Below are 21,055 nucleotides of genomic sequence, written 5' to 3' on the forward strand. Positions count from 1 at the left end.
CTTGGACATTTGATAGCAAGCGTAAAGAAGATCTATGGAAACCTAGAGATGTTCATGATATTTTTCAGGTTTGGGAACAATTTTATTCTATTCCTAGTGAGGCTTCATAGGAATTTGAAACATTTTGCTAGACATAATTTCTCTTGTACAAGCCATTTCATGACATTCCTGCAGGAATTGGCCCTTCAGCTGAAATTATTTTTAAAAATTGGAGGAATTTTCGATATCGAGCATGGCATGTTGATCGAAATCCATCAATTATAGACAATATTTAAGATGACCAAGATGGTGATTTTTCTAACCAAGAAATGAATCTTGAAAATGATTTTCAAGAATGGCATATTTTCTCTCGCTTGGTTCCACCAAATGATGTGAATGTTTCTAATCTTCACACCCTTGGTCGAAGGGACTTTGATATATCCTTTGACTGGGTAAGTACAACTATTTCTGTTGATGTTGCTGAAGAAGCTATTAATAAGGAATGCAAAATCAAGGGGTGATATTGTCGACCTTTCAAACAGAACATTTGCGTCTCTAGATTCTTTGTGAGAAAAACAATGACTTTCTTTTGAAATTGTCTTTAGGAACTTTGTTGAATATGAGATTCATGAAGCTCTTCTTATGATTATTCAGGGCACTGTGGTAGGAAGTCTTTCCTTATCCATTGTATTTTTGAATTTCTCTCTAATTCATCAAATAATGGAAGAAGTCCTTTGCTTCTTCTAGCCCCAACATGAATAAGTGCTTTTAATATACATTAAAAAAAATACACTCAGCTCTAAAATTTCCAATTAAATATATGCAGCCACTATAGGGGCAGTCACTTGCAGTATTCGGAGAAGAAATGCGACATGTTAGATATATATTAATTGATGAAATGAGATTTCTAGGATTAAAGTTGTTTATGCAAATAGATGCTTGATTATGAGAATCATTTCCAGAGAAAAAGAATTGTCCTTTTGGTGGAAGATCCATAATCCTTGTGGGTGACCTTGGCCAACTTCCTCCTATGAGAGATAAGCCTTTGTATGTAGGTAAGACAGTAGGTAAAAATAAACCCAAGGGATTAATATTAGAACCCCAAGGGATTATGAAACCAAGGGAATAATATTGAGCCCAAGGGGATAATAATATAAACCCAACATTTGTAAACCCAAATATAAATATTACAAAGACTAAAATAAACATGATTTATTCATGGTGAGACAATCCTTGTGACAATGTGACATTCAACCATGGTTGACCATGATTGATGTTATAAACCTGAAGGAATAATAAACCCAAGGGACTGATATTATAAACCCAAAGGATTAATACTAAAACCCCAAGGGACTAATATTATAAACCCAACATTCATAAACACAAATATAAATACTACAAAGACTAAAACGGATTAATTATCCCTTGGAGTTTTAATATTAATCCTTTGGGTTTATTATTAACTTGGTTTTAGTGTTTGTGGTATTTATATTTGGGTTTACCAATGTTGGGTTTATAATACTAGTCCCATGGGTTTAATACTGTTCCCTTCAGTTCATAATCCCTTGGGGTTTTGGTATTAATCCCTTCATTTTATTATTCCTTTGGGTTTAGAATATCAATCATGGTCAACCATTTTCAATCATAGCAAACCATGGTTAACCATGTTTGAATGTCGCATTGTGACATGATTGTCTCCCCCATCAAAATAAACCATGTTTATTTTAGTTCTTGTTGTGTTTATATTTGGGTTTAACAATGTTGGGATTATAATATTAGTCCCATGGGTTTAATATTATTCCCTTGGGTTCATAATCCCTTGGGGTTTTAGTATTAATCCCCTAGTTTTATTATTACTTTACGATTATAATATCAATCCCTTAGTTTTATTATTCCCTTAGGTTTATAAATGGTCAACCATTTTCAATCATAGACAACCATGGTCAACCATGGTTGAATGTCACATTGTGACAAGGATTGTCTCACCATGAAAATAAACCATGTTTATTTTAGTCTTTCTAATATTTATATTAGGGTTTACCAATGTTGAGTTTATAATATTAGTCCCTTGGGTTTAATATTATTTCCTTGGGTTCATAATCCCTTGAGGTTTTAGTATTAATACTTTGGTTTTATTATCAACTTGGGTTTATAATATCAATCATGGTCATCTTTATTAATCTCTTGTGTTTGTAATATCAATCCCTTGCGCTTCTTGATCCCATAGGTTTTTAATATTTATCCATTGGGTTCATTAATTCCTTGGGTTTATAATATTAAATGGTTATGTTATTAGTTCCTTGGGATTCTAATATTAGTCCCTTTTGTTTAATATTATTCCCTTTGGTTCATAATGCCTTGGGATTATAATATTAATCCCTTGGGTAATAATAAACAAAAGAGACTAATATTATAAACCCAATGTATACAACCCCTAAGATAAATATTAAAAATACTAAAATAAACATGGTTGAATTAATAAAGCCTATGATATTTTTTTTATTGAAGCCAAATTATATAAAAATAAAAATAAAAATAAAATAAAATTATTAATTATAATTATTAATAACTAATAATTAAATGGGCTTACATCTATTAACTCAAACTTTTCTTTAAAATTTTTATTAAAAAAGAAATACACCTCAAGCCACATGATACTTCTAAACCTTTGATAAATCTTAAATTAAGATAAATTTAAAATAATATGGTATATAAAAACATCTCATCTTTTATTGTAAATATAAAACTTCAATTTTAAATAACTCCTATAATTTAACCTTTGTATTAAGATTTTTTTAAATTATTCAATAAACTATTTAAATTAAATAAAAAATGTAATTTAGTAAAAAGAAATTCATCAATAAGAAAAAAAAATTGAGAACCAAATTGCCCAAATACAAAAACCATTTCTAGCATCAACAAAAATCATAAAGAAATATTCTTGAAGCTTCGTATTAATATATATGTATAATTTGCAGGTAATTGTGCAAAAATCATAAAGAAATATTCTTGAAACTTCATATTAATATATATGTATAATGTGCAGGCGGTTACAGCACAAGTCATTATAGAATATGTAGAGATTATTATAATCTCAGCTTACATAATAGCATAAACAATATTTAATTTATATAGATGGCATAATAGTTAAGTCTTCCTATTCTATCTAATCTAAATGAATCAGTACTGCTTTTACAGTATAAACTAAGAAACTATTGAAACTGCTGCAATGTAACAGTGCTGCTTATACAGTGTAAACTAAAAACTATTGAAACTAATGCAATATAACAGAATCTAAACGAAAGCAATAAAAGAGATGCCATCACTGGTTGAGAATCATAAAAACGTAGGAAGTTTTCTTGACTTCTCATAGCAGTAGGTATAACTGAGATTACTATTTTTGGGGCATGAGTTTATGGAGTGAAATTTTTGAAAAGTATGTCCTCCTTGAACTTGCTGCAATCTTCAACGCTGCTACGGCTACTACCAGCAATATTCTTATCGTCCGGTGGTATCACTTTTTTCTCGTCCACGACCTTAATATCGTTCTGCCCATCTCGATTCTGCATCGATATTTTTCTCTTGTAGCGGCTTCGCACATAGTCTTCTGAAATATAAACGTCCATAGCAAGATCCATGGAACGAACTCAGATAGGGTTACGAAAGTCCCGATCTGTGATAAAAGCTTCACTAATTAAAACCAGATATTCAAGATGCAAGAAGACTTGATAAAATAATGAATCAACTATTTTACTCGGCGACTGCGGCTGAAATCGACTTATTTATCTCCGAGAGCGAAAGTCCCAAGCTAAGATAAAAGGATCTTTTAATTAAAACCAGAAGACCTGAAAAACAGAAGTGGGAAGCAATGACCTCAGTCGGCCTGTGGTGATGAAATCGAATGAACTTTGGCCAAGAATCTGTAAGAAGTAAGACCGGTGGAATGAGAAAATTGGAGACGATTACATGATATTTATCGTTGTAATCACTGTCGTGATTGGGTGGAATAGTTTAATCTTTATAGGTTAGGTGGTCTAATCCCTGACAAAACTATGTATGCCCGAAATCTGCGCCATTCTTCCGTTGAAAAAACAAAACCATTCTCAAAAATGGTAGGACGTATGTCTATGGTTTCGCTTTTGATGTAAGTATATGCATATCGCATTCGTACGCCAACGTTGAGACGACGTGATTGAGCTAGGTTAACTCCACCAATTAAAATTACAGCGTATCTCCTTCATTTACATTTTCATAGTTTAATTTTGTGTTCCTCGTCCTCGTATCTTTGCTTAGTATCTTTTATTTGTTGCCTTGTGGATTCACGATGCACCAGTGTTAATTTAGGTCTAAAAATGTGCTTTGGAGGATATGATGGTCATTTACTACTTGAACCTTCAGAATATTAATTTAGTGTTTTTTTTTACTTTTAAGTTACTCGTTTATATATTTATACTATATAGGATGGCTTTCTAATATTAATTTAGTGTTTTTTTCTATTTTTAAGTTATTTATTTTTATATTTATATTATTTAATTGTTTGTAAATTTTATTGAATCGATGGACTTTTTTATATTAAAAGTCATAATTTTCAACTAGACATTAAAATTAGCAACTGAACTTTTTCTCTCTTTCAAGCCTCTAGGATTGTTTGCATATGTCATCTTCAACACATCTATAAGGACCTTCTCTCATTATCCTAGCTTCAATTTTTTAAATTTAATCTATCCATTAGAGTTCATCTTCATTATCATACTTCTCCTTATACCATAGAAGTCTCAACACTATGACCTCAAAGAAGGTTCCACCACATCTAGCTAAAGGGGGATATCATCCCCATAGAGACCACCAAGTCTATCTACTCTGCACATTTCATTGAATTATCTTTATAGTGGTGGATCTATCATTTATTGGTTATATTGCATTTATATGTGTTTGTATTGGAAAAGAAAGCAACCATTTTCTTGCAACAATTCAACGTTAAGTGTGTGGGTCATTCTAGCATGTGGATCACTCTTGGAGCATTATCACAACTCTTCACTTCAAACATAAGGAACTTCTTCCTTTATGATCACAACTTTTAAGTAAATCTATTTTGAACTTCTTCATTTATGATCACAACTTTTAAGTGAATTTATTTTCTTCTTCTCTTTCCATTGCACCATTAAAGTTATCTTAATAAAGAGATTTCTAATTAATAAACTTCATTTAGTGGGTTATCTCTTCTTATTTAATTTACTAGTAAAACTTGATAGAGGACCTAATAGGATTACTAGTTTCACTCTAACCCTAGGTTGATATATTAAGGTTTTAATTAAACAAGTATATTTCACTCTCATTTTCAGCCTATTGTGTCTTGCCCTTGGATTCCTTGGATTCATCCAAAGTCCAAGTGGCATCTCTACTCTCTTCTTTTCCCAATTAGTTTCACTCTAACCCTAGATTGATATATTAATGTTTTAATTAAACAAGTATATTTCACTCTCTTTTTCACCCTCTTTTGTCTTACCCTTAGATTTCTTGGATTTCTTGGTTTCATCCAAAATCCAAGTCGCATCTCTGCTCTATTCTTTCCCCCTTTTAGTATACATATATGTGTCCTAAACTTGTGCATTTTTATAGTATAGCCATATTTATATAATGATTTATTTGGTCTTATTTGGTTAGTTAAATAAAGAAACATATTTGAATAATAATAATAACAATATTTTTTATATTAATATTATATGATTTTTAATATCTTTTTAAAATCAAACTAAAATCTGCTAATTACGTTGGTGGAGTTCAAAATTATCTTATGATTTATAATTTTTAAAATAAATAAAATATTTTACTATTTAAATAAATAAAAACAATCCCATAACTTATTAAGAAATTATTTTGAATTATATATATATATATATATATATATATATATATATATATATATATTAAATACGTTATCTTATTAAAAAAAAAAATCTTATTTATTCTATTAAAAATGTTCAGGTTAAACATAATTTTTCCAAATGTACTTTGCCATAAATAAAATATATTAAATACTTTATTTTATAAAAAAAACTTATTTATTCTATAAAAGTGTTCAGGTTAAACGTAATTTTTCCAAATTTACTTAATAATATTCATTTAATTAAATTTTACATTATTATTAATTTTTTATTATAAATATAATATGCATTAAATTAAATTAAATTTTATATTAATATTAATAATTTTTTTTTTAATAAAACTTTTTTTAATAATCCATTTCAAACCAAATAACACAACTATACTATACCCGTAATAAATATCCATTCATCATCCATCAAATTTCCCTATTCCTCAACTCATCTCAACCCCTTAATCGATCTCAATTACCACATGCAATAATACGTTAATATATATATTCTAAACAGGAAAGTTGCATCCATAGCTTTTATCATTTTTCCCCTTGGTTATTTTCATTTGGTCGAGAGTTTTGTCCCTGAAGATCTCAGCATTTTATAGTATCTAGTTTTATAGATATGCTTTGCAATCCAATTTGCTGATGTTATAAATTATTAAGTATTTATGAAAGCCATAAATTATTGAGTATTTATCAAAGTCGATTATACCATGAATTCGAGGTAAATGGTTAAATAATGAATAGATTTTTTAATTTTTGTTTTTATGGAATTCAAACCCAAATAGCCATAAACTTCTTCACTCTAGGTGATTATTGCTTAGGCTTAATTTTATCTTGGTTTGTTCAATTGGTATGTAGATTTTTTATTTTATTTTTTTCTTTTCATATTTTCTAATTTTTGATTATATGATCGTTTTTATTTTACCTAGTTCTAAATCGTTTTTATATTACTTAGGTCTAAATAACTATTTGTATAATTATTTTGATCGAGTTAGTTTATTTGATTTACATATCATTTTTTGTTGGCTTAACAATAGAATTTGACCTCAAAAGTCTCTAAAAAATTAAACATGTGACTTCTCAAAAGTCGAATTTGTCTGCCCACATCCAACGGTGATTAAACGATCCCTTAACTCTACCTAATTTTCGGTAAGGGTGTCATAGTTACTGTCATTCGGGTTTTGCTAGATTAGTTCTCTAGTAATGGCAAAGTTGCGTTGCTATGTTTTCGATGGTCTGGTGTTGATTTTCTGTTGGCCAGTGGAGGTCTTCACTACTCATATAGCCTATACCCACTCCCCGGCCTGGCAGGTAGAAGTTTTGTGTTCCCCTACGATTTTTATGGTTAATTCTAGGTACCAGCCACTAATATATATTCTATAAAACCAATGTCATTCTTGTCTTTCCTCAACAATGTTTAGGCCACAAGGTTTCCTTTCTTTTGTATTGCTTCGTTTTCCCAACGAATGTTAACTAGCTTTAGTTATTTCTTGATTGTGGAAACTAATCATAGTGGTTGTTATTATTTGGTAAAGATCTTTTGATTCTTTGCTTACAGTCATAAATATCTATGGTGTAGTTTACTGTTCTCTTTTCCTACTTAGCTAGGATATACTGAATTTATCATTACAGTCTCGAGGGGTTGTCTTAGAATTTCATCTATAATCATTTACAAATTTTTGAAAAGTTTCCAAGATTCATCTATAATCGTTTACAAATTTTTGAAAAGTTTCCAAGACTTTTATTATTTTCGACTTAGTTACCTTAGAATCCACAATAAGAACCATTTTCTACTAACGTTTCAAATCCCAACCGAGATCCATCATGAGGACAACTTGAATGCTTGATAGAAGAAGAGCATATTTGAGGGATTAAATAGTAATGAGGAGAGAAAAAAAGATTGTCGGCTGTCAATATTTGAAAAAGAGATGTCGGCTGTCTGACATTAATTAATTTAAATTTTTTTTAATAAATTTTTTTATTAATATTAATTAGTTACTTCGTATTTAATATAATAGTTATTATTAATATTAATTCAATTATTAATTATTATTAATATATTTATTAATAATAAAAATAATTAGTATTATAATAATTAAAAATAATTAGAATTTAGTTAATGTTAAAAAATATTAATCCTAGAGAATTGAATTAATATTTAGTATTTAAAATAAATGATTTATCAATAATAATAATTATTATTTATTATTAATATTAATTGTAATTAATATTATTATTATCATTAATTATTATTATTAATATAATAATTAATAATAATAACAATTATAATTATAATAATTAATAATAGTAATTAGAATTAATGATATTATATTGATCAAAATTAATGTTTAAAAATATTAATTTTAGGATATTCAATTAATACTTAATAGTTATTATAAAATATGTTGGTTTTTATTAATAAATTTTAAGAATAGGTTACTTATTATTTATTAATATAATAATTAATAATAATAATTAGTATTAATAATATTAAATATCATAATTACAATTGATTAAAGTAATCTTAGAATATTGAATTAATATATAATATCGATAATATTAATCCTAGAATAATGAATATAATATTTCATATTTATTATTTAATTTATATATAACACATGAGTTTGCATAATGTAATTTTTATTTTCAATTAGAATTATGGGATAATATTAAAATTAGTTAATATTTAAATGTATAAATATTAATAATAACCATTATTTTATTAAAACAGATATTTTAATATTAAGAATTAAAGTAATTAATATAGGTAATTAATAAATTAATTAATCAATTAATGATAAAGGTCATTATCAAAATTAATAATGTAATGATTAATAATGTAAATGATTAATTCTAGTTAAACTATTTATATGTATAAATATTAATAATAATTATTATTATACTAAATAGATATTTTAATATTAAGAATTAAAGTAATTAATATGGGTAATTAATTAATTAATTAATGATAAAGGTCATTATCAAAATTAATAATGTAAATGATTAATCGAGTACTAAATATTATTATTATTATATTAAATAGATGTTTTAATATTAAGAATTAAAGTAATTAATATGGGTAATTAATAAATAAATTAATTAATTAATGATAAAGGTCATTATCAAAATTAATAATGTAAATGATTAATCCTGTACTAAATATTATTATTATTATTATACTTATATTAATAAAGCGAGTTAATTTCTCTGATTAGGGGAAGCCAGCTTCCACTAATCTCCATACCATTGTCTCTGTTGAGATTATGCGGGTGTTTGATAATTTCAAGAGCTTCTCTGATCTTTCGCCTATGGTGTTGCTCTTCCCTAGCGATAATAGAGGCGCTTTTAAAGAAGACATGGTGCTTAGTTTTTGAGGAGTGTTTTGCCAGGGCGGAAGTACGAGACCTTTCATTCTTAATATCAGCTCCATGTTCCTTGAGTCTGGTCCGCAGGGAGCGACCTGTTTCACCAATGTAGCTTTTCCCACATGAGAAATCAATTTTATAGACCCCTTTAAGTTGATGTATATCAATATTATCTTTGACAGATCTCATACCTTGCCTAATAGTTCCGGGTGCTGAGAATTGTGTGCTTATGATTTTCTTTCTTAGGTTTTTCGCAATCTTATCTGTAACTCCATGAATGTAAGGTAGAAAAACCCTACCACCCTCAGCTTGATCTCAGGCCTTAGGTTCATGAGATAACATCCTTTTCTCGGCTTTCTGAATTGCTGTTTTAATCTCATTTTCTTTGTAGCCTATACCCTTAAAGGTTGAGACTAAATGCTTCTTTTCTTCATTCAGATGATCAGCGCCAGAAATTCGAAGGGCCCTGATAGGAAGAGTGTTTAGAACACCAAATTTCTGGGCTGGATGATGGTGGGAATCCGTGTGGAGGTAGTTTTCTGTGTGGGTTGACTTCCTGAAGACTTTGTGTCCTATGGAGCCGTCCTCTTTTCTCATGATGAGGATGTCTAAAAAACAAATGCTCATGTTTTCTTCAAGCTCCATAGTGAATTTTATTTCTGAAGAGATGGAATTTAGGTGAATAAAAAACTTGTCAAGCTCTGCTTTACCATGTGTCCATTTTATATTAGTATCATCGACGAATCGCTTCCACCATGCTGGTTTCAAAGGGTAAGATTCCAGGGCCTTCTTTTCAAAATATTCCATGTATAAGTTGGCCACGATTGGCGAAAGGGGGGATCCCATTGCCACTCCAGATGTCTGCTCATAATATGTTCCCTGGAAGGTGAAAATTGTTGATCGCAAGTAGATTTCGGCCAACCTTGCATTCCCTGGATCAGTAACATCTTTTATAAACTGAATGGCTTCTTCGAGAGGAATCTTGGTGAATAAGGACACCACGTCAAAGCTCACAAGGATGTCATCACGTTCTATCTTCTCATTCTTAATGAGATTCACAAAGTCAAGGGAGTATTATTTGTCAGATACATTATTACTTGAATCTCTAGATCACTAATTTCTACTTCTGTTACAATTCTTTACTAATTTTGGACCAAAAATAAGCTGGGTAATTAAACTACTTACCTGTCTATAGTCTTTAATACTATTAGCTTGTTACAATCACAAATATGATTTCTTATTTTAACCTCCCAATCATGAGACTTACCTTCAGGCCCAAGTCTCCCCCCGATCTTCTACTCTTAGCATAGATGCTTTCTTCCAGCTTAATCTGTCACAACATCTACAACTATCTGGTCTTCACCAAACTTAGCTCTTTATCCATTTGATCTCTCAGCACAGTCCGCTTCCCTTTTCTTCCTCTTCGTTCTCTGAGGTACTCTGCTCTACCCTCTTGATCACTTCTTGGGAATTCATAAACAGGGAAGTGGTTAGGGTTAGGTAACTACCTTTCTGTTAATTTTAGGTATGTTGTATGCTTAGAGTAATTTATTTCAATTTTCACATTTAGATCAATATCTTTTCGAGATTAGAAATCACATCAGCATTAAAGCAAAATGAAGATAGAAAACAAACATAAATTGTAGAAGACAAGCCAAGGCAAGAGGACACAAGATGTGGCACTAGCCAAGGATGAACCCCAATGTGGGGAAACCCTTGATCAATTCTTCTTATATGTTCTTCAATAGTTCAACAGAGGGAGAGAGATAGTACATTTACAAAAGAAGTCAACACTTTGACTTATCTAAATAAGAGCATATATCATCTCTTAGAAGATGATACATGAGATCAGTTCAAGACATGCTACTTCAATTGATTTGACAAGATGACTCCTTCACCTATCGTTGTGCTACATTTCATCATCATGTTGCACCTCACCATGCTACACCATGTTGTACCCATCATCACTATGTTGCATCTCATCATGCTTCATTAATCATGATTGTACCCATCACTCTACTGGATTATGTGCCATTGTTGCACCATGTTTCCATACTGACCTATGTGCTGGCTACATCTTTCTTACATCTTGTCCCTAGCATGCTTGTTGTCCTTTGCATGCTTGTTGTTGCATGCTAGTTGTCACTTTCATGCTAGCTGTAATATTGCATGCTTGGTGTATTTGCTACTAAGTACCATACAACTATCCCAATGTTAGTTAGTTATCCCTTGCATGTTGCTCTCCTTCGGAGACAGATGCTCTAGCTATTCTGGCAATTTCAATAATTTCGGTTGTTCCCAGTAGTTCTGGTAGTTCTGACAATTTCGGTTATTCCTGGAAGTTTCAGTAGGTCCAGTAGTTCTGGCATTTCCTGGTAGTTCCAACAATTCCTGACAGTTTTGGCTTCTGCTCTCTATGTCAGCTTTCCCAACTGTTCCGGCTATTCTAGCTATTCCCTACAGTTCCAACTATTATCGGCAGTTGCAACAGTTCTAGAAATTCTAACTATTCCCTGCAATTCTGGTAGTTCCTGACAGTTCCAGCAGTTCCTGAAATTCCAACTATTCCTGGCATTTCTGACAGTTTCGGCTTTTCCTGGAAATTCTGGCAGTTCCCGGAAATTGCAACAATTCCGGTTATTCCAAGCAATTCTGGCAGTTCCAACAATTCTGACAATTCCTGATAATTCTGGTAGTTCTAGCCTTTCTAGGCTATTCCAACTTATGCCCTCTGCATTAGCTTTCTTGACTATTCTGGCAGTTCCCAACAGTTCCGGCATCCACCCTCTGGATTAGGGCAGCATTATCGCTTAGGATCTGTCCTCCTACTAAAACCAAAAGACAAGTAGAGAGGAGGAGATCCCAAGTGTGTTGCAATGACTTGAAGGCCACCTCTATTTTGAGCACAAGTGGGGTTTTTTTGGTTGCTGGTTGACCTTGACGAATTGTCCCTTAACACAAATAAATTCATAACTCCATGAATACTTATCAGAATTGGATGATATTTAGATCAATCCTACACCTCTCGATGAGAGGGATCCAAGAAAAATATCAACTTCTATTAATAAGATGACCCACATGGATTTTGGCCCTAGTTTCCAATTTTAACACTCCCTCTCAACTAGGAAAAACTCCATCCATTGATCCATATGTCCGACTGCATTATCTCTGCCATCAGTGCCCTTTAGTGCTCTACTCTACTGAGCTCTATTCTGCGTTGCTCTGCTGAACCATGAAGAAGAAGAATTGATCGATAATGTCTCCTACCATTCTCTACTGACCCGAAGTCAGTTTCATCCAAAAAGGGTGTGTCACATCACTCTTATTGACTTGAAGTCAATTTTATTGATCCCAAATCAATATCACAAGAGAATGTCTCAAACCACTCATACTGATCCCAGATTAATGGAGGTCATCCTAGCATAGGGAGTATGGTAGGTACATCGATGTGTCCATCGACAGTACTACTATGGTCCCTAACCCCATTTCCCTGCTCATTGATTATATGAGAGGTACTTCCCATGAGTCCGAGACTACATGGGTAGGATGCCTCGACAAGAGAACTAATCATCCTATCCATAAGAGAAAGAATCATCCTGCCCCACAGTCTCTACAGGAGAACTAATCATCCTGGTCCATAGGAGAACTAATCATCTTGTTCCATAATTTCCATGGGAGAACTAATCATCCTGGGCCACAGGAGAACCAATCATCCTATTTCACAGTTACCATGGGAGAACTAATCATCCCGACCACAGTAGAACTAATCATCATGTTGTATAGTTGCCACAGGATAACTAATCATCCCGACCCACAGGAGAGCTAATCATCTTATTCCACAATTACAATGGGGTATCACAAGGGAAGGTTGAACATGTCATCTTGTACATAGCGCACCACCAAGGGAGGGTGAGTCACCCTATGGTCATATGTTGCTCCAGTAAGTACTCCAAGCCCCCTAGAGCTCCCAGATCTCAATGCATGCAACATGCAGGACCCTTATAAGAAGGTCTCTCAATGACTCCAAGTCATTAAGGAAAGTCACAGATTTGACCTTTCCCCAGTGCTTTGACAAAATGTTTGCGACCTGTACATCAGTCTCAATGCGAAGGAGCCTCCTCACTCATCGACTTACCATATCCCAGATAAGGTAGTATCTGATGTCTATCTACTGGAGCAATCATCAAATACGAGATTCCTCAATAATCAAATCCCCCTTCTGGTTGTCATAGAAAATCACAGTGGTATTCATCATGTGTACAAACAACTCACTTAAGAGCTTCTGCAACCAAGCAGCTTCACACGAGATCATACTCGTAGCTATGTATTCGATATCGGCAATGATTACATCAACCAACTTCTGGTTCCTACTCATCCATGATATCGAAGTAGAATCCAAAGAGACCCAGCACTGAGAAGTGCTCTAGTGATCCTCCACACTGCTTTCCCAGTCAGCATTTGAATAATCATATAGTTTCATATTTCCGGTAGTGTATCTCAATCCATGAGATATTTTGCCCCGAAGATATCTCAGAAGATTCTTGGCACCAATCCAGTGAGGCTCATCCAAATATGAGCTCACCATGCTAACTGCAAAACATATGTCCAGATGAAAGTTCACGAAGAACATCAACACAAATTAGTTTATAAAACTCAGAGGCATTTCCGAAATTTGGTCCGACATCACTACCATATAACTTCTGAAACTTAAGATCCTCGAGGTAGTCACAATCTTGCAGTTTATCATTCCATGTCCAAAATCCAACTCCCTCTTAATTCTGCAAATGAGAGGGTCTGCACCTATCAGAAATAGGTCGTCCTCATAAGGTGCTGGTATGAGAGATCTATCATCTACAACTTTCAAACAATGGTTTGGATCAGCTTCACTCTTAGTGAATCTCAACTTCATCTAATAGATATCAATCCTCTCATACTACGCCCGAGGAGTTTTTCTTCAAGCCATAAAGGGCTTTCTTCCACCCGCATACATGAGATTCCTTATCATTAATCTCAAACCCCTCGGGTTGTTCCAAACCTGTGGACCTCCTTTCCATTGATGAGTGCCACCTTGTAACCTTTGACTTCCATTACTAAAATGGAAACTTGGTTCTTCTTGTGATCAGGTACATAAATGAGATTTTGTAAATGAATCAAGTTATCCTCATTCAATTGAGGGGTAACATTTCCTACACCCTTTCTGAGATAGCTGGCATAAACTCCAAGTATAATCCCATGATTGTTTCCATCTCTACCAAATTAGAGAGTGCACCCTTCTATTCGATGGAGTGCCTTGAAACGCTACCATCAATAAGACAGATTCCCAAAGAATCTGAAGGAGAGGGCCAATACAATATAACGCTTCTTTATCTTATAAAAAACATCATTTGATTCTTCATACCTAGCGTTCCTTGCTTTCGTTGAAGAGTCAGCCATTTCTTTGATGACGTTCGTTACGTGCCATTCCTTTGATCATTGAAGATGTCTATGGAATGATTGTTATCTTCATCAAGAGATGTGTCTCTGCCATTTGGACAGCCCTTTGCATAATGGCCGAACTTATTACAACCAAGGCATCTTCCTTTCCTTCCACCCTTAGATCCGGACTTCCCATTGAAGTGATCTTTAGGTAGGCCATCAGAAAATTCTGATGCGCCATTGTAATAATATAATACGCTTCGACTTCACCCTTAGTGAATTTGAAGAGGGATGAGGAATCCACTGATCCTTTTGTCCTTTCCCAACTGTCTTCGGTGATTGATATTTCACTCTTTGTTGGGCATTGCTGTCACCTCAGCTTTGATACCATGTGGATTTTAGGTATGTTCGAAGCTTAGAGCAATTTATTTCAATTTTCACAGTTAACTCAATATCTTTTCCAGATTAGCAATCACATCAACATTAAAGTAAACTAAAGATAGAACATAAACATAAATCATAGAAGACAAGCCAAGACAAGAGGACACAAGATGTGGTGCTGGCCAGGGACAAACCCCAATGTGGGGAAACCCTTGATCAATTCTTCCTATATGTTTTTCAATAGTTCAGCAGAGAGAGAGAGATAGTATGTTTACAATAGAAGTCAACACTTTGACTTATCTAGATAAGAGCATAGATCATCTCTAAGAAGATGATACATGAGATCAGTTGAAGACATTTTTCTTCCATTGATTCTCTGAGGTGACTCCTTCACCTATTGTTGTGTTGCATTTCTTCATCATGCTGCACCCATCATCACTATGTTGCATCTCATCATGCTTCATTTATGATGACTATATCCATCACTGTATTGCATTATGTGCCACTACTGCACCATGTTGCCATACTGACCTATGTGCTAGGTAAATCTTGCTTACTTGTTGTTCCTAGCTTGCTTGTTGTCCTTTTCATGCATGTTATTGCATGCTAGCTGTCTCTTGCATGCTAGCTATAACATTACATGCTTGGTGTATTTGTTTGCAAGTACCATACAACTGTCCCAATGTTAGTAAGTTATCCCCTGCATGCTACTGTCCTTCGGAGATAGATGCTCTGGCTATTCTTGTAATTTCGGAAATTTTGACTGTTCCCAACAGTTCCGACAGTTCCGGCAATTCCGACTATTCCCCACAATTCTGTAGTTCCAGCTTTTCCTGGTAGTTTCAGAAGTTCCTGACAGTTCCAGCTTCTACTATTTGTGTCAACTTTCCTAGTTGTTCTAGTAGTTGTAGGTGTTCCCGGCAATTCCAGCTATTCCTGACAATTCTGACAGTTCCGGCAATTCTTGTTATTCTCGACATTTCCGGCAGTTCCCGATAGTTCTAGCAATTCTGGCTACTCCCGGCAATTCCAGCTTTTTTGAATTTTCCCGGCAATTCCAGTAGTTCCTAGTAGTTCCAGAAGTTCTAGAAATTTCAACTATTCCTGGCAGTTCTAGCAGTTCCGATAATTATGGCTATTCTTAGCAGTTCCAACAGTTCCGGCTTTTCCCAGTAGTTTTGGCTTCTGCCATCCTCATTAGGGTAGTGTTATCGCTTAGGATCTCTCTTCCTAATAAAACCCAAAGATAAGTAGAGAGGAAGAGATCCCAAATGTGTTGAAATGACTTGATGGCCACCTCTATTTTGAGCACAAGTGGGGTTTATTTGGTTGCTGGCCGACCTTGACGAGTTGTCCCATAACACAAATAAATTCATATCTCCATGAATACTTATCAGAATCGGATGATCTTTAGATCAATCCTACACCTCTCGATGAGAGGGATCCAAGAAAAATATTAGCTTTTATTAATAAGATGACCCACTTGGATTTTGGCCCTAGTTGCCAATTTTAACACTTTCCCTCACTTCTTGATATGAAAAGAGTTACAAGATTTTTTGACATTAAACATTTTTTTTCCATTCATAATTAAAAAAATTCAAATACTTAATTCAAATGTTTATAATAATAATGAAAATACAGTCTTTGTTTTTACAGCGGTAAATAAAATAATTGCAATTTTCCTAGGGACATCACATCTCCCCCGCCCTAAAATCAAACATCATCTCGATGTTTTCCTACTACAAAAAGACCCGGAAAGGCTTTACTCATAAACTATTCATCTTCCCAGGTGGCCTCTTCCAGCCCAAAGTGTTGCCATTACACTTTAACTTGGGTTATTTCTCGTTTCCGCAACATTACTTCTCTCTAATTGAGTATAACAAACAGTTCGACCAGGAACTTGCCTTCCGATTCGACCTACCGAAAGCAAAAAAAAATGTTAGTTCCTTTTTAACATTAATACTTTAATTTGACAAATTTTCTTTTAAATTAATTACCTATATATCCTGCGAATTAATTATATGTTTAGGATCGTAAACATATTTTTTCAACACTGAAACATGAAAAATGTTATGCACACGAATGTGGTTGGGCAAGGCGAGCTAATATGTCACTGGCTCGACTCTTTCTAACACCTGAAAAGGGCCACAAAATCGAGGTTCCAACTTGGCACAACCGCTCCATTGTAAAGTAATTTTCTTTGGTTGTACTCTTACATAAACGTGATCCCCTATTTGAAATTCCTGGAAATTCCTTTCAATCAACAAAGTTATTTTGTCGATCATGAGTGGCCTTTAAATTGGATCAAACCCTTTTGGCCATCTCCTCCATCTCCTTTAGCATTTTCGAGCTCAACATTAGTTTATATTCCAATCCTCCCCACCATTAGGGGTTCGGCACTTGCATCCGTACAACACTTCAAATGGGCTCATTTGCAATGACGTATGATAACCATTGTTATAAGAAAATTCTACCAAGTGCAAGTAATCTTCTCATTTGGAGGGTTGTTGCATCACATAAGTCTGCAACATGTCTTCTACCACTTGATTCACACGTTCGGTTTGTCCATCCATTTGAGGGTGGTATGCTGTACTAAAATTCAATTGTCTGCCTAATCCTTCAAATAAGACTTTCCAGAAAGCTGATGTAGACTTCACATCACGATAAGAGATTATAAACTTTGACAATCCATGCAATCAGAAAATATTTTGCATGAATATATTGGCAATTTGAATAGCCTTGTAAGTTGATTGCACATGTATGAAATGAGTAGATTTGCTCAACTTTTCCACTACTACCATTATCGAGTCATTTTGCTTTTTGGATCTAGGTAGTCCTAGGATGAAGTTGATGGAAATGGTCTCCCACTTCCATTTTGGAATGGGTATGGCTTGTAATGACCCGGCTAGGTGCTGATGCTCTATTTTTTCTTGTTGACATTCCAAACAGCGAGTTAGATATTCAACAACATCCTTCTTCATGTCTGGCCAGAAATATTCTTTTCTAAGCATGGTAATCATCTTTTGATACCCAGGGTGGCTTGCATATGGGCTCTTATGACATTCATTCCAAATGAAGTCCTTAATATCTTTTTGGTTAGGTACATATATTCTTCCTTTATAAATCAACATACCTTCCAAGTTTACTTCATATCCTAGCTACTATTTCTGGTTGTTCATAACTTTAGCTTGCTACCATAAGGACTGATATTCTGGATCCCATTCGACTGCTTCCCTGATCAACTCGTGGAAGGTAGTTCGTACTTCAATATAATAAATTTCATAAATACAGTGTACTTTTTGACTTAAGGCATCCGCGACTCAATTCTCTTTTCCCTTCAAATGCTTGATCTCGAAATCAAAACCACTTAAAAATTCGCTCCATCTGGCCTGCTTATCATTCAAGGTAGGTTGCTTAAAATAGTTGGTTAAACTATGGTGATCAGTCATCAGGAGAAATTTCTAACCCATAAGATAATGCCGCCACATTTTTAGTGCATGAATGGCAGAAGTTAACTCTCAGTCATAAGCCATATACTTCTGCTCATACTCCTTGAGTTTCCTAGATTCATATGCAATCACCCTTCCTTCTTGCATTAAAACGCCACCCACCCCTTCCTTGCTAGCATCTGTGTAGACTACGTAATCTTTATTTGGGTCTTCAATGCTCAAGATAGGTGTGGTGGTTAATAAATGTTTAAGCTGGTCGAAGCTTGTCTAGCATTCTACTGTCCACTTGAAGGCTTTCCCTTTCTTCTGCAAGGAGGTTATGGGGTATGCTACTCTGGAAAATCCCTCGACAAATCTCCTTTAATACCTGGCTAGACCCATGAATGATCTTATATCTACCACATCCTTGGGCACGGGCCATTCCATTATAGTAATTATATTTCCTGGGTCCACAACAATTCCATCCTTAGTAATGATGTGGCCCAAGTATTGGATTTTCTTCTTAAAGAAATCACACTTGTTGTATTTAGCATACAACTTATGTTCTCTAAGAGTCTACAGAACTATTCTCAAATTCTCTTTATGCTCCTCTATGCTGCGGGAATAAATCGGTATATCATCAATAAAAATTAATACAAATTTATCCAAGTATGGATGGAATATACGATTCATGAGACACATGAAGGTGGTGGGGGAATTAGTCAACCGGAAGGGTAACACGACAAACTTGTAGTGTCCATAGCGAGTTATAAAAGTTGTCTTTGCTATTTCTTCTTCCTTAATTATGATCTGATGGTACCCTGAACATAGATCGATTTTTGAAAACATTGTTGCACCCTTTACCTGATCAAATAGTTCATCTATCCGTGGTAGAGGGTATTTATTTTTAATAGTCAGCTTATTTAGTTGGCGATAATCCATACACATTCGTAGAGTTCCATCCTTATTTTTAGCAAATAGTACTGGGCTCCCCAAGGTGACATGCTAGGTCAGATGTAATTTTTATCCAGCAGTTCTTGTAACTGTAATTTTAATTATGTAAGCTCTTGTATGCTCATGTGGTAAGGAGCTCTGGACACCAGAGTTGCTCCTGGTATTAGTTCAATAGTGAAATCTATGTCCCTTTTAGGAGGAAGTCCTAGAATCTCTTCAGGAAATACATCTGAAAATTATGTATTACCAGTAAGTTTTCTGAAGAACTAGATTTGTCCTTCGAGTTGACATAATCCATATGAATTGCATATATTTGACATCCTTTCCTGACACACTTTGATAAATGTGAGACAGTTATGGGTCTTAGCTTTATTGGCCTTAGAATGCCTTGCATTTCCTGCCTATTTTCCTCCTCATCTATATAGTGGATAGCTTTTGTCTTACAGCTTATAAGGGAAAATTGTTCCTCTATCTAGTCCATGCCTATTAGGACATCATAAGATCCTAGGGGCAATATATTCAGGTCTGTTATCAGGGATTGACCTGCTATTACTAATAGGCAGTTGCTGACCTTGGCCAACACTCACCTTTTTGCCCATGTGGCTAGCTGTACTAACCTAATATTTTTAAATTTGATAGCTTGTAAACAACACTGATCAACTATCTTAGGACTAACATAACTTAATGTAGATCCTGGGTCAATTAAAACAAATATAGCTTGGTCAAAAATTTTACCTTCGAATTCCACCATGGTCGGTTGGTATTCCACTTGATGTTCTTCAAGGGCAACATTGATTTTTGGAATGCTCTTGGCCACTTCCCCTACAGTGGATGCCTATTGGATCTGTGAGATATATTCATTGCCTCTGCGATTGGGACAATTTTTGACATAATGTGGTCCTCCACATCCCCAGCATTGCACTAGGGGTCTTGCTGCTAATTCAACCTTAGTTCTGTCTGACTGCTCATTGGTTTTAGATTCATTAGGGAGTTTAAATCTTGTTGGATTCCTATTCAGGTTTCTATTTACTTGTCCCTTGTGGGGTCCTTTATTCATGATAGATTTGTTTCACTTGCTTCGAGCAAGGAAATTAATTCCCTTTTTGTCAAACCATCTTTTCCCCATATCCCCCTTCTGTCTACTTTGTTGGTAAAAAATCCGAGCTTTTCGTATAACCTCATCCATAGTTTTCAGGTTATCGAATTCAAGACACTCTTTCATGAATAGTGGTAGACTACTGATAAATCACTGCACCTTCGCCTTTCTTTTCGTATATAGGGAACATATCGAAGTAAATATGTAAATTTTGTAATGCACTCATCCATTGTGAGTTGTCCTAGTCTCTGATCATGAAAGTCTTTTTCTTTTTCATCGTAAAACCATTCAGTTAGATATCTTTCCTTAAAATATCTTTGGAATTATTCCCATGTTATGTTATGTTCATTTACTCCCCACACAGTCTTAACCTCTTCCCACTAGAGAGTGGCTTTCCCTTGTAGTTGAAAACTAGCCAGGCGAGCCCTTAAGCTAGGATCATACTCATATAACTAAAAATAATTATTCATATTAATAAGCTAGGCTTCAGCTGCCTCTTCCTACTCACCATCGAAGAGGGGCAGTTTTATTTTCTGAAATTCTCCCTGTAGTTCTA

General features: G+C 34.1%; 1 long non-coding RNA gene across 1 annotated transcript; it reads right to left on the reverse strand.

Annotated features, from left to right (window-relative positions):
• Positions 1–2,975: 2,975 nt before the first annotated feature.
• Positions 2,976–3,921, reverse strand: LOC149151802 (uncharacterized). Its single transcript, XR_016263596.1, has 2 exons — positions 3,734–3,921; positions 2,976–3,652 (listed from the first exon to the last, which is right to left on the reverse strand). It is a non-coding gene; the product is annotated as an uncharacterized LOC149151802 (long non-coding RNA).
• Positions 3,922–21,055: the final 17,134 nt, after the last annotated feature.

This window comes from Pinus tabuliformis, chromosome 9 (assembly GCF_031772625.1).
Source record: "Pinus tabuliformis cultivar Carrire ecotype Pingquan chromosome 9, CPIR1, whole genome shotgun sequence".
Lineage (NCBI taxonomy): Eukaryota > Viridiplantae > Streptophyta > Pinopsida > Pinales > Pinaceae > Pinus > Pinus tabuliformis.